Source organism: Mytilus galloprovincialis, chromosome 5, assembly GCF_965363235.1.
Source record: "Mytilus galloprovincialis chromosome 5, xbMytGall1.hap1.1, whole genome shotgun sequence".
Lineage (NCBI taxonomy): Eukaryota > Metazoa > Mollusca > Bivalvia > Mytilida > Mytilidae > Mytilus > Mytilus galloprovincialis.
This window is the reverse complement of record NC_134842.1, coordinates 42,781,090-42,794,436: the sequence shown is the minus strand read 5'-3', so window position 1 is coordinate 42,794,436 and position 13,347 is coordinate 42,781,090.

The window sequence follows — 13,347 nt, the reverse complement described above, 5'->3', positions numbered from 1 at the left end:
TAGTCATAGAATAATGAGATTCATGATCTAGCCTAACAAAGTCGGTGGGAACCAGTGGGTATATTTTTTTTTGTCTCGGAAGGTTGACGTCACAACTTGATTGATTGGATAATATTTTAGTTAAAGACGACTAGTGTACAACTCTCAATATTTTAAGAAAACGGACACCTCCAAATTCTAGTATCATATTATTTTATTCCATTAGATAGCACTAATGCCAAACGCTTCTTTGAATTGGTAAACTTGTAATGGGTATTTTTCACAGCATCGTTTGTTCAAAAAAAGGGGAAGTTCGACAATGTATTGAAATTCTGAATTGATATTTTCACATGGAGATACCGCGATAGTTATGTATTTATATTGTCTTTGTCTATTAAATATGAAACTGTTTTATGAATTTTGGTCATTTGTTATATGAGCAAATACATTGCTTGGCAAATCGTCATCACTGTCATATTTTAGGTTTCATATACCTGTCACTTATTGAATTTATTGTTTCGTTGTATTGTCAGTATGCTGTCAGAAGTCCTGGAGCGAAAGCACAGGCCGAACCCTCTCTACCAGTAACGTAAACGGCTGAGCTAGCAAGGTATAATGTAATGAGACAGATTATGAATGAAAAATACGTTTACATACGAAAACCCATTTACGTTGCAATATTCCCCATTTCCATTCTCAAATTTATATTAATATCTTCCATCTCCCTATTTAGTAAGGAATGTTAGGCTTAGAGTCGCAGCTTCATACAGGTCAAGCTATTCGTTTCTAACGCAAACCTAATATATTAAACGATCGACCTTTAACATGTACTTGTCCTGATATGCATGTCCTGATATACCTTGACCTATAATGGTTTACTTTTATAAATTGTTATTTGGATGGATAATTGTCTTATTGGCACCCACAGCACATCTTTCTATATCTATGTACTGTTTGCCACTGAAAACTTTGAGAATGGAAATTGGATGCATGTTCAATCATCAATGGAACCATGGATTCTTTTAAACATACAATCGGTAAATGACCAAATAAGCATTTACCTTGGATACATATTGCTCCTGTTAATGAAACAAAACAATAATTTGATAATATAGCCCTGGTTTTGTATGAACTGGGAACACATTACTTATAAAACTGCAATTATTGACCTATCATATTTTGTTCCCATCGAACTGACCTGAACTTATTTACAGCATGTAAAGTTTTTGAAAGTGAAAGTTTACAAGTCCATTAAAGCTGATAAAGCAAACGTTATCTAACAACTGAAGAAAAGAAAAAAGTACTGCCATACTTGTTACACAAAATGGTGGGTTTAGATTGGTTTATAGTTAAATGAACCCCACTTGTATCCCTGTTGATTAAAGTTCCGTCTCCTTGGTAAGAGGCGCAAAAAATTAATACGATCGGAAACGAAATATAAATGACCTACATGTACCATTAAGGGCTCACTTTAAACTAACCCAATCACACGAAACCTGTACACTTTGTTCATGTGGCTCTCTATCATCAGGAAAGCTAAAAGCTAAACACTTGTAATCTGAAGATGTATAGATACCGAAACCGAGGAGGAGCCATATGTCAAAAATACCCAAAATAAATAGCCAAATTCATCTAAAGCCAACTTTGCCTTCGGAATAAAACAATGACACATTTGAAAGATAATTTTTTGAAAAGATTCAAAGTCAATCAAACATGACTGATGTGGCATTCCAAAATAATATCAATGAAATGCATGTGAATGAGATGTGCCAATACTAATACATTTTGTACAATACCATCCCCAATATGCTTAACCTACCACTAGTTGTTTCTCTAAAACAACTATACAACGATAGGTCAAAATCTCGTTTATTTGTTTTATTTCACAATAAAAACACCGTCTATGAAATAAAAGTATTGTCCGCACACTACGGAAATAATCGTAGCTATAACATTGATTTTGGCTGAAAGTGCTGATTAAATAACAAAGAATTATTTTCAAGTTTAATTGCAAAAAAAAAAAATAAAAAAAATGATAATAACTGCAGTTTTCGGATATAGATTTATTTCACACACAGAAATGCAAAAACATACTATAGTACAACATGTTAAGTTTTAACAAACTCGAAGCATATATTATTTACAAAATACAAAATCCCACTGAATACAAATGAATACAGGTTGTGCATGAATAAATACGAATCAAAATAAAAATCAATAATAGACCTGACAAAACACATGGATATTGATACCTAATTAAGTAATTTTTTTATTACATGACTACCAAACAGTCAGCTGGTTTTTAAAAGCAGATAAAATACAAATTTAAAATTAAACAAAAAATAAATAAGTGTTATTGTTAAATGTATGAGGGCTAATCATATTTCTGTGAAAAGATGATTGGGTATAAGAGAATTAAAACCAGATTGTCAGAACCGCCACACTATTGAAATCATTAGCGGGTCTACAGGTTCTGAGTGGATTTATTTATAGTGAATAATGTATGTGTAGCTCCTTTTTTTTCTATTTGTTTTTTTTTTTTAATTTGGCATTGATACACAATATCAGCAAGTATATAACTGACTATACATGGGGTTCTTCAGGTAAAACAACAGGAACTACATTATGTAAACATTTGAGTGAATAATTTTTACTAAAATGTCATGATTTTATACTAAAAATGCATTTTTAAAATATCACATGCTTCCTTTAAATAGAAGAATTGATTATACTTCACATTAAATTCAAGCAAAATCAGTTGCTGTAACATAAGATTGTGTTCTATGTGTTTTATCATTTCATTTTGCCATGTGATTAGGGACTTTCCGATTTCCGAGTTCAGTATTTTTGTGATTTTACTTTTTCCATTTCTATCACTAAAACGTTGCGATAACCAATACTACGATAGAAAACATTTACTTTTTAACCGATAGAAGAGTAAACTGACCTTTTTATTGGTTTGATGATTTATCTCAAATATTTTTTTTAAAGAATAATATAAATTACAGATACTAGGAAGATATCATATAATACAAACCTTAAAGCAGAAAATTTAAACCATTATCAATGAAACTAAACCAAGCAAATACGAATTTCCCTTACTTGGATTTGCTGAGCTTTTGCCTAAAGGTTCATTCAAACTAACATAGTTGATAATGCACACAACATCTTATTTGTTTATTCAATGGCTTAAATTTAAAAAAATAAATAAATACCATGTTTCCCTTTGATTTTCATTACATTGTTTTCCACATAATCACACAAATCTAAAGATGGTCGAACAAATGCAACCAAATTTTATGGAATAAATGTTGTATAACAACATTTTTTCAATTTCATTAAACATTATTAATAAGTGATTTATTGTGTCAATTAAAAAAGTATGTCTTATTTTCATACAAGCATCACTGCCTGGAGTGAACAGATCGTCAATATTTTGTATTTACGCCCGTCGCACGTTTCGTCTACAAAAGTTATATCATTTACACTGACATAGTAAAAACATCAAAATACAAAATAAGTACGAAGCTGAGGGCATAACAAGTCTTACAGTTTTGTGAACAGATAAATCATAATCATGACCGTATGAAAGCGAAAGTGGTTTGTTATACTGATATGTATGGGACACGAGGTCAGTAGCACACTGTGTTATGAATTTGTATCATTAACAATTGTGACAATCAAAACAATCAAAATGATAGTCTCTTATATAAAGTACCTATCATGGTCAATTTAATATCAAATGCCAACAATAAGAGAATGTGTTAGCTTTGAATTTTCTCTGTATTCAATAAAATTGTTCATCATCAATTTCTTTATCTGTTGTCCGGGCGACATGTTTGGTTTTTTTTTTTCGGAACGCCGTGTTGTTTTATAAAAAAACGCCACTACTACATTTAAGTATATAGTAAAACCATGTCTACTAACCCCAAATTTTACATACACGGTCTCAACACGATCGCTCTTAATACATGCTATATCTAGAAATGTATAAGAGGTAAGACAATAATCATTATGGCGTGTTAACGATTTCTTGACTTGTTTACATATTCTGATGTACATTATCGCCTCCTCGGATATTGGAAATATAAATTACATTTTAGATATTTGATGCTGGAAAAGTTCTTTTGTGAAATGTCACCAAATAAAACGCTTAAACTCAAACATATAAAGGACAATAATGTAAATGTTTGAGTACATGAGGAATTAAGTGACCAAAATAAAGGAGAATATAAAAGCAAATCTATTTTATGTCAGATTTGTATGAAGAGTTTCAATCTCTATATATCTAAATGATTTTCAAGATTTGTCAAAGGTGAAATTAAGAAAATTATATTTATAAATAAATTTAGTTTGTACGAAGCTGAATAGGCCCCCGAGCACTAACAGTTTCTCAGCAGCGGTTCAAAGTGTTTTATTTTATAATTCATAAATAGGTTCCGTTAGTATGAAGGCATATCATACGTTTTTTTAACGTTTCATCATTTTCATTCTGTTTGCAATTCTCATGGATTTCCTCTTTTTAACTTCTAACAATGTGACCAGTTTAGAAAAATAATTTTGTCTTGCAATATCCAAAGGACTTATTTTGTCGTTCCTACGAATATTTCGGTCAACGTGTTGTTCTTAAAGTAGTTTTGCAATATCAGTACAACCCAGCTCACACTCTACACATAAAGACGTAGAACCATCTTCCCTAGGAATATTGATATCGGGATTTCTGTCCAATAAATATTTAGTGATGTCCATGGCCATTCTTAAACACGTCACATGTAAATGTGTTGCTTTACCTATCACGTCAATTACTTTGATTACCATTTGTTTAACCTGACCTATACAAAAAGATGGAAAGTAATTCTCTGAAAACACATCTTCTATATTCCCGTTTGACTATTCCAATACAATTCTGTTTAAAAATAAGGTTAATTCATCGTTTGATCTTAATATGACATAACCTTCTTTATCACTATCAAGGTCACCGGGTAGCTAATTCCAGAGAAAACGTTCTTGGATAAAACTAAGTTTTGCGTGTTGAATAAGGCAATCTAGTATCTTCGTACTGCAATAATATACCAGAAAATCAAAAACCTTATTATGTATGGTTGTGTATATACCGTTTGTTTTCGTAAGATATGTACCAATAAGGGTATCTATGTCTTCTTTGATTATTACTGTTGATACTCCTCTAGTCAGCCTGCATGCTTCAGAAACATCATCCAATGCATGACGTACACTAGTTTCTTTATTTGTCAGGTATGTCTCTCGTAGTTCATTATCATTAATAACACAAAGTGCTAACGCACAAATCTGACAATTACCAACTTCTCCTTGATCCCAAAGGCTGTTCAACTCTTTTCCCCATACTTCGAAAGGTAAACGGAAAATCTCTTCAATTTTAATGTTGCATTGAACGTACTACAAATCACAAATAAAAGAGGAAAGCCGTCATAACGATACATCGACGCAATATCATGGTCATATTTACCTAAATGTGATTTGGTATGTCTTTTCTTTCTGATAGAGATAACCTTAAGGTTTTTGAGTTTACATTACATGCAAACGACTTGAATGGGAGTAAAACATTAAATTTCTTATCTAAATATACCTGTGATCGACATGATGAAACAATTTTACAATTATGATCTGATGTAATTTGTTCTACATCACCTAGTAACTGATCCCAGCTGTTAACCAGCTGTTGTTTGGCAATAAAAGTACCACTGATATGATAAATAACAAACACAGATTGTTTTCCAGGCTTTTGTCTAATTACAAGTTACAATTAAAACATTACACTTATGTATAAGTAAAATACCTCTCATATGGAGTTCATGGAATGCCTTGGTCTAAACAATAAAAGGAGATGCGCACACTAAGTAAAACAATGTTTGGGAGATAAACAGGTTCAGTTTCAAAATTTCAATTAATTTTCAATATAATATTCAAAAATCTAAGAGACTTCTTGCGAACTACTACACATCGCAATACTAATAGGTATCAAGGGTACCAGGATTATAATTTAATACGCCGGACGCGTGTTTCGTCTACATAAGACTCATCAGTGACGCTCAGACCAAAATAGTTGTAAAGGCAAACAAGTGCAAAGTTGAAGAACATTGAGGACCCAAAATTCCCAAAAGGTTGGCCAAATACTACTAAGATAATCTATTCCGGAAATAATAAAATCCTTAGTTTTTTGAAAAAAATTAAAGTTTTGACAGCATGAAATTTATTAAAATGACAATATAATATGGCGGAATAAAAAAAAATGACAATCAAATCAAACACAATAAGTCTTTCCACAGAAAGGTCAATGACCTAACAATTCTCAATCAGAACCTTTACACGTTTGCTGTTAAATTACACACCAGTAACTGGATCTTGAGCACGCCTCATTTTTAAGGTAGCACAATACAAAGATTTCATAACTTCAACTCCCAAGTTTCAAGATGCTGTACCTTTCTTAATGATGCTTGAAAATTTATAAAAATGGTAGATATGGATAGCTAACAGATTACTCTTTCAAATAAATGCAATGTTAGTATGATGCAACAATTATGTAACCAATTATAATGTTAACTGTGTCTGAAATATTTTTCCTCAAATTTCCACTTTCAATTGAAATTAGCTTCCTCATAGGTATTCCTAGAGGATTGATTTTATCATATGTTGTTCCTATGGCCATTGTCTACAAAAGGGTGTCTCAGATTTCAGATAGAATGTATAGAACAAATTTTACACCTAGTTAAACATTATCTTCATTTATGTGGTTAGGATAATCACACTAATTAGAGATTTATGAGAGAATGAAATACCACAGGGACAATCTGAGACACCCTTTTGAAGCCCATGATGTGTTGATTAAGATTTCGTTAAAATGTTCTGTATAGTTAAAGATATGAAAGAGCTAAATTCATTCAAGTGAACAGACCGAGATTTTGCCACTAATTACATAATAATTAATTACATAATGATTACATTATAATAATATTGCATTCATTTAAAAGTTTAATCTTTTATCTATCTATATATATACCTCTTTTATTTTTTTGTATGCATTCACAAGAAAGTTAAAGCATTTTAAAGGTTAGTGATTGGAAGTAAACAAATCTTTGTATTGTGCTATCTTAAGTGCCAGTTGTCTCATATAAAAATGAGAACTAATCCAATTAAGCCGTTATATCAATTTTTATCGTAAAAGATTGCATATTTCTGTAAATGTTACTTCGTCCGCCATAATCTGTTATCTGTCTGGTAGGTGCCCCCTTTTTAATGGTCACTCTAATGGGTTAAATCAAGGTTAAATGCCATGATAACAATGCATATTCAGTTGTCCATTTAAGTTTTTAATACAACCACAGATCGGACGTGGACAATCTATGATCAAAATCCATAATCATACAATTAACATCATAAAAATGCATAGATCAGTAGACTTGGGAATAGTGATCCCAAAGAAAAAACCTGCATTTAGCGCCTATTATTAGACATATTGTTTTTACAAGATTATATTCTAACTAAACTGCATTGTTTCAGGGTATTATTTGAGTTTCTTAAATTTATCTAATCAATATCTTTTGTAATTGAAAACATTTTATTATTTTTCTTAAGATGTGCAACATATTTAGTAGTAGTGCATGACAAGTGGAAAAGATTAATTGTGTTACTAAAGATATATGAGACAACTGTTACTTTGTTTTTTATGTTGTGTTTTGTGTACTGTTGTTTGTCTATTTGTCTTTTCTTTTTTCAGCTATGGCGTTGTCGGTTTATTTTCTACATGATATGAGTTTGAATGTCCCTCTGATATCTTTCGTCCCTCTTTGAATGTAATGGTATATTTAGACGCATGATCTTAATTGAATTTGATCAATATAACACTTTATCATATACAAATGGCACGATGAAAACCAACAAATAAAGCGACAGGAGCGAACCAACAAATTTCACAAAAATTACGATGAGAAATGTCACTTCTACTTTTGATTTGAAAGAAATGTAACATCAATTGCCAATAGCATTATTAGGAGTTTATGAATATGATCAGTAAAGGTTATAGTCATGTTTAACTCATTATAATAATGATAAAACATTGACTCAATAGTTGTGTTTGTAGCACTCTGCTGCTTTTCTGTACTCTTTGTCGAATGTCGAATCCGTAACGTATATCGACAAACGCTATGCCATTCATTGGTTGTTGGGGTAAGTTTTTTTATCTATCAACTTTCAAGTTCTATGCCAAAGTTTTCTGGTGCTGACCTTGTTGAAAGATCAATTACAATGTGAAAAATACGTGTAATAATACGACGATATTTAATTGTTTTCTTATATTGTCTATACGTTCCAAGAAAATCAATACATTTTTTCATGACAGTTGTTGATTGATGTTGTGTATATTTTATTTTAACTTTACAAATCAATTGGTTATATCTTTTTCAGTTAAATGTATCTCTACTTTCTATTTCGATTTCCTTTTCGTAAGTGATCGTTGTGGTTGGCAAATTTCTAACGATAATGTCATCGTTAAGGGCGTTGCATTTGTAATACCTGTCGGCGAAGTAGAATTCAGAAAGACAAACATTTAATAGAAGTACATTTTTGAAGATTTGGGCAAGATAACGCGTATGATAAGAATAACGTTTAAAAGAGAGACGAAAGATACCAGAGGGACAGTCAAGGCTCTGACATTTTTAGGAATTATACATAATCACTAGTAGAAAATTGTGCAGGATTATACATTTGTACATAATAACAAGAGCGAAAGAAAAGGATTATACATACAAAAAAGCGCCGAGACAATGAATAAAAGTAAAATAACATAATCTTTATAATCAGAAACAGCGTAGCAAAGCAAATATCTCGATGTTACAATCCAGAAGTCAAAAGTAGATCAAAGACATGTGCTTGGATTACTACGCATGATGACAAGAACGTCGAAAACGATTATATATACAAGGGTTAGTTGTAAATATCTATGATTCTTCATGTATACAAATCCACATTAGAGTTCAAGGCACTTAATAATTTGTCAAAAGATGTTTTGTTGGTTTATTTTACATGTTATTTGCACTAGAGTAACAAAATCTTTTTTGTATCAATAATTAAAACGCCAAGTTAATCGTGATAATTGTAATCGAGAAACAATTAAAAAAACCAGTGTTGAATAAATGAAAAATACATGGTTGTGTTGAATGGTCTATATGTATAATTACAATAAGTTGAATAACTGTATGTCAACATCTTGAGAGAGCAAAATCTATTGAGTTTTGAAAACTGTTCTGTCCAATTTGACCGATAAACACAAATTTATTTTCATACATGTAGCTATAAATAGAATTGGAAAAGTTTATTTCTACTTTTTGTTTCATTACTGACTTTCTCAAAATCTCTTTTATTTAATTTTGTTAACTTAAGATATGTGTTTTGAAAAACATCTCTTGGTAATGAATTAAATTTGTCACCTGATATTATTGTAAAATGGCTACAACTAAAACAACAAAAATCAGTGATGAATTCATGAAAAATACATAAATACATGGTTGTGTTAAATGGATTTTAATGAGACAACAATTTGAATAAGTTTTCTGTCAAAAGCAATTACGAAAAGAAATCAATCGATGATTTCGCTTTCTCCCGGGCATCACTTACACTGTTTTTATCACAAATTAAGTTCATTTTTCACACAGGAAACTAACAGTAATCCATATTTCTCAGTATTTTTCAGCTTTTTAAAATTCTTGCCATTTTCACTGACGCATGCGCATTAAATAAGATGCTAATTCTGCAAATTTTTGTAGAATTTTTTTTTATGACAGTATATAAGTCAGATAATTCATATTTTTAGGTGTTTCTTGTCGCAGTACACAACGGGTTGTCATGACTGCTAAAAAAAAGACCTCCCTGCGGTCGGTCTTTCATTAATTTTTTTCTATACCCTAATTACACTATGAAATGCTATACATGAATGACTTTTCATTGTCAGTTAATTATGAAGGTGAACTCTTAATAGCTGCACTAACGACGTGTACAATCCCCTAAGGCATTTTCCTTGGGAAAATAGCCTACTGTTTAAAGATGAAAGAGCAATTTAAAGATTAAAAACATTTTGAATTTTGCAAAATTTCATGCATTTTCTAATGGTGCATATATATAGAATACACAAAAAAAAAATGGTAAGATAAAATGATATGTATTTAATTTATATACCTTACATTTGAGGGAATTATTTATTAATTATTTAATTTATATACCAGACTGTTGATATATTACGGAAGCCGATAAGGGCCATTCAAAAAAAAAAAAAATATGTCGTAATTACGACATAGCAAATTACGATATAGCATGTCGTAATTTCGACATAACATGTCGTTATTACGACATCGCTATGTCGTAATTTCGACATAATATGTCGTTACAACGACATTGCTATGTCGTAATTCCGACATAACATGTCGTAATAACGATATAGCTATGTCGTAATAACGACATCGCTATATATATTAAAGAATATGTATTATGATTGCCAAGAGACTAAATGACACAGAAATTAACAACTATAGGTCATATCATAATGCCCCCAAAAATTAGAAACCCCCGCTTAATCAGCTATAAAAGAGGGACGAAAGATACCAGAGGGAGAGCCCCCGAAATGCTGTGTGGCAGACAGTGTTATTAATTAATCATTAGCTACCTTGGTAAAACTCCAAATTTCACATTTAATGTATTTCATTGTTAAATATTTTACATTTATTACGTTATTACGACATAGCTATGTCGTTTGAACGACATAGTGATGTCGTTATTACGACATGTTATGTCGAAATAACGACATAGCGATGTCGTTTTAACGACATGTTATGTCGAAATTACGACATAGCGATGTCGTAATAACGACATGTTACGACGAAATTACGACATGCTATGTCGTAATTACGACATAATTATTTTTTTTTTAATGGCCCTTATCGGCTTCCGTAATATATAAAGCAAAGGATTGTTTTCGGAGAAACACAATACCTTTAAATTTATCAATAAAAAGTAAGCATTTAATGTTGAATGGTCTGAATTCAAGTATTCATACAGAGAGTTTTATATTTATAAAAAAAATCGTATTTCAAAAAGGGGATTTATGTAATATTGTGTTGCTTTTTAAGATAAAAAAATCTAAAGATATATAAGTATTAAATTTTACCTGAAGCAGAAGAAAAGCAATTTATCCTTCACAAACTATGTCAGTGCTATTTCATTTCATCTATTGAAATGATCATTACCTATGTTTTTTTATTTAGTTCATTATAAAAGTGAATTCTTATTTAGGTTTGAATATTACAAGGGGAAAGGATAGTTGAGTAAGGTCACTCGAAAGTGTGAATATGTTCTAAATTGGTCAGACAATACTTGGTCATGTTTTATGAAGATTTAAGCCCTCGGCTTTGCCTTGGGCTTAAATCTTCATAAAACATGACCAAGTATTGTCTAACCTATAAGTAAAACACGATTTTTATTAAGTTGTTTTCATGTATTTAACTCTGCACTTTATTGTGGAAGCTAGTGTCATAATGAATATAACATTTTATCACGAAATGAAGATTGATTTCAGAATTGTACGAAATTCCTGTTAGCCAATCACTATAACGCATTATAATAAAAGAGGGGCGAAAGATATTAGAGAGATATTCAAAATCATAGATAAAAAATAAAATGACAACGTCATGGCTCAAAAAGAAAAAGACAAACAGAAAAGCAATAGTACGCAAGCATAATATATAAAACTAAAGACTAAGCAACAAGAACCCCAACGCACACTGGGGTGATCTGAGGTGCTCTGGAAGCGTTATCAGATCCTCCTCCACATGTGTCACCCGTCGTGTTGCTCATGTTATAAAAAAACACGGTAAATAGTTTAATTCGGTAGGTCACATTCATGAAAAGGGAATGCTTTTGTAGCTACGACATTAGGAAAATATCCAATATCATCTGTGAAAAGGGTATTCCTTTGGGAGATATTCACTCCGTATTCAGGCGCTGCTGGAATGTTGCTACATATAAAATGGAAAAATCACAATTGGGAAGCTGAAATAATCTCTTTTGACGAAAAGTTTTATTTTCAACCAACTGGTGATGGCGTCCGTAAAATTCATGAAGGAATGATTTCAACTTCACCATTTGGACCTCTTGGTTTAATAGTTTCCTCTAGTGCAGCAATCTTCTATCAAGGAAATCATGATAGGGAAAACAAGTTCGGGAATATCGTATCAATTGGGTGATATTAACTCCGTATATAGGCGCTGCTGAAATGTTGCTACATAGAAATGGAAAGATCACAATTGGGAAGCTAAAATCATCTCTTTCGTCGTAAAGTTTTATATTCAACAGACCCTCATTGAAAATTCCTAGATATAAGTCGAAATATGAGGCATTGTAATCTGTAAAATATACATGTAATGTAATTATAACTTAATTTACGTGTATTGATAGTAAATTCTTTGTATTCAAAGTGTCACATGCTATAATTACAAAATTTATACAACTTAAAAACAGAAATCAGTGATCAATTGATGAAAAATACAGGTTTGTGTAGAATGAATGATTATCGGACATATGAGTTGAATTAGTGTATTTCAAAAGCAATTGTGGATACAAAATTTGATCACCACAAAACGTAATATGGTCAATTGTGTGATCTAAACATGACTATAATTGTTTTCGCCATGCATTTTTACTGTCCATTTAGGCCGTATTACTTGAAAATCATTCGAAAAATTTCTGGTTTTTTTTCTTTCTAATTTGTAATGCCATACCTGTATTATACAAAAATGTACAAAGATTGAACTTTAAGCCTTAAAGCGTATTTAGACCAAAGTACAGTTCAAATTGTCTTATCGGAGATATTATAAAGAAGTTCTGGGGTTAACTTTGATAACACAAAATCTCTAAAATATACATACCACGTCCACTTGTATTTTTGTCCATCTGATGAGTTAAGCCTTTTTCAACTGATTTTTATAGTTCGTTCTTATGTTGTACTGTTATACCACTGTCTTAGGTTAGGTGGAGGGTTGGGATCCCGCTAACATGTTTAACCTCGCCACATTATGTATGTATGTGCCTGTCTCAAGTCAGTAGCCTGTTATACAGTGGTTGTCGTTTGTTTATGTGTTACATATTTGTTTTTCGTTCATTTTTTTACATAAATTTTCTCGTTTGAATTGTTTTCATTGTCTTAACGGGGCCTTTTATAGCTGACTATGCGGTATTGGTTTTGCTCATTATTGAAGGCCGTACGGTGACCTAGAGTTGTTAATGTCTGTGTCATTTTGGTCTTTCGTGGATAGTTGTCTCATTGGCAATCATACCACATCTTCTTTT